The following is a 2,723-nucleotide window of genomic DNA, read 5'->3' as shown; positions in this document are numbered from 1 at the left end:
CATGAGCCCAACCACAATGATATATACTTTCTGTACTCTGTTCTATATGTTCCCCTTTAGATAACCATACATTTCCTTTATGGTTACAATGTTTATCTAGGGCCAGGGAAGGGGTGAAACAACCCAGGCAGGGTCATAGGTGGTTATCTGGGCCCTGGTGTTCTTTGCCTTTCCAGGGCTAAGTCAGGACTGCAAAGTTAACTCTTTACAACCCTCCGGGATGTTTCTCAAGACACATTTTGAGGCTTACATTAAGACTAGAATTATTCTATCTTAAAATGATATGCTAGGAGTCATCGTCCCCTACATGATATGCTGTGAAGGTTAATTTTGATTGCTAACTTGATTGGTTTTAGAGATATGTAGAGGATGAGTGAAGCACACTTCTGGGGTGGGTCATGGGGACATGACCTTGGGAATTATACCTGCTCCCTGGCTTCCTACCTTGCTCTTCTTTGCTCACTGCTTTCCAGCTGCCATGAGGTTAGCAGCTTTCTTCTGCCATGTGCTTCCATCATGATATTTCTGCCTTGGAGGCAGCTAGTCATGGACTAAAACCTCTGAAATGATGAACCAAAATAACCCTTTTCACCTCTGTGTATGTCAGGAGTTTTATTCCAGCAATGGAAAGGTAATTAATACGTATGCCTATTTATCTTGATTTGAGTTTGTAGGCTTGCTTGAATATATGGTATTTATAGTTAGAATTTGAAAATTCTTAACCATGTTAGATCTTCTTTCTCCATTCTATATAGTGCTTATATTCTCTTCAGTATTTGTCATGCTTTTGTTGCATGTGCTTAATTCTGAATGTTTTATTCTGACATATGTTACAGCTCATTTACTTTTTCCTTCTTCAGCTATCTAATTTGCTGTTAGACCCATCCTTTGAATTTTAGGTTCAAATATTGCACTTTTTCAATTTTAGAATCATTATTTGGTTCTTTATCATAGTTTCTCTATTGAAATTCACCATCTCCCTGAGTGTAAAACACTTAACATTAAAGATACCTTTTTCTTTGCTCTTTCCTTCTTAATTGTAGGGCTTTTTGAATGTGGCTTTCAAATTTCCTAATTTATTGCTAACTCATTTTCCCCTGGAGGCATTTGCTTATTATAGTAGTATCAGGCAATGCAAGTAAAGGAAAGTCAGATCCAAACTGCTTAAGTCTGGAGTGGATCAGAAAGTGGAGAGCGGGTAAACCCCAGGCTGAGGAAAGCTGTAATTAACCACTTCCTCCTTGAAAAAATAACTCCTCAGGAGACCAAGTCATCACCCCTTGCTCCACAGGAAAAAGCAGCATTAGGATCAACTGCACTTACACTGTAATTAACCACTTCTGGGCTGGGGATTTAGCTCAGAGGCAAAGTGCCTGCCTGGCAAGCGCAACGTCGTGAGTTCGGTTCCTGGTACTGGAGAAAAACCAAAAAAAACAAAAAAAACAAAAAAAAACCAAAAAACCACTTCTAGGGGCGTGGAGTGGAAGGGTGCCCAGACAAATGCCTGTACTCAGTTATCCACATTTTTGTTTCTCAGTTTCTCAGAAGTGCTTCCATATTACCATCATTTTGCTTCTGAGGTCACCTGAGATTGAATTCCAAACTGCTGCTGATGTAGGAGGTGGGAACTGTTTATTAAGACAATGGGTTAGGGTAGAAAGAAGTCAAAGTAGAATCGCAATAGTTTCCATATTGTTCTGTTCTGCTACAGTCTTTCAAGTTTACTTTCTGCCCAAAGCTGATACTATCACCCTCTCATGTACCGGTTGCAAGTATGCCCTGTCTCAGAAGGAACTGCTTACAAAGTTCTGTACATCCTGGCACTTTCCCTCTGTGGCTCTTTCAGGTTGAGGCTGTAGGAGGAAGCCAGCAGCTTTATAGTTCAATACCTGCATTAGAAACGCTTTATTTACTTTCAAATTAAAGTTTCTCTTATTTTTATTAATGCATAAGGAGGTCCTGTTAAATGCAAATACTTAAATTTTGTTTTACTTAAATTTAATGGAAGGAAAAGAAACCAAAGTGAAACTGAAGAAACCTCAGAACTCAAGATAAATGTACCTTCAGTTCAAGACCTATTAACTGCTAAAAGAAGCATAAGGATTAAGAAATAAAAAGTTTATGACAAAAAATTAAGAGCTTAGTCATTATTTTTTAATTTATTATTTTAATTTTAGATGATACTAACCTTGTACACTTGCTCTCACTTCCATTTGATCCCCAAATTAGTTATATCATTAGTTTTATTTAAATTAGAAGATTTGTTTTTATTTTGTGGTTGTCATTCCCAAAGTTCTTCAGCCTTGATTCTATATTTAAATGGATTGTCTAGGGCTCACTATTGTCCTTTTATCACTGTTTCTCACTTCTAATAATTCTTTCTTTTGATTTATCCATTGCGCATCTGGATTTCTTCCTGTTGTAGGTTTTAATGAAGAGCTCAGAGGTGCCGCACTACTCACGTTCCTTCACATTGGAGGCCCTCCCTGTTGCCTTTAAGCTTGAATGACTTTGGAGACACTGTTCCATTGTGTTGTGACATTGAATGATGATGAGGAGAAGACTTTTTCTTCTTCAGGATTTGAAATTTTTTCTTTATCCTTGAAGTTTGATAACTTAATCAAGTTATATATAGGTATTGATCTTCCTGTACTGATTTTTCTCGAAGTATGCTGTACACTTTAATGCTGCAGAATTAGGTATTTTATGGCACTTTCCTGCTA

General features: G+C 37.5%; 1 long non-coding RNA gene across 1 annotated transcript in view; it reads left to right on the top strand.

Annotated features, from left to right (window-relative positions):
- LOC102029954 overlaps positions 1-2,115 on the top strand; it is a 27,101-nt gene extending 24,986 nt beyond the window's left edge. Inside the window, exon 3 of the long non-coding RNA XR_001233083.1 lies at positions 2,009-2,115. This is a non-coding gene — a long non-coding RNA (uncharacterized LOC102029954). The remainder of the gene's footprint in view (positions 1-2,008) is intronic.
- The last annotated feature ends 608 nt before the right edge of the window (positions 2,116-2,723 follow it).

The sequence above is a fragment of the Chinchilla lanigera genome, unplaced genomic scaffold, assembly GCF_000276665.1.
Source record: "Chinchilla lanigera isolate Chin_1 unplaced genomic scaffold, ChiLan1.0 scaffold00013, whole genome shotgun sequence".
Classification (NCBI taxonomy): domain Eukaryota; kingdom Metazoa; phylum Chordata; class Mammalia; order Rodentia; family Chinchillidae; genus Chinchilla; species Chinchilla lanigera.
The sequence above is the reverse complement of the archived record's forward strand: the minus strand, read 5'-3'. Positions and strand labels throughout refer to the sequence as shown.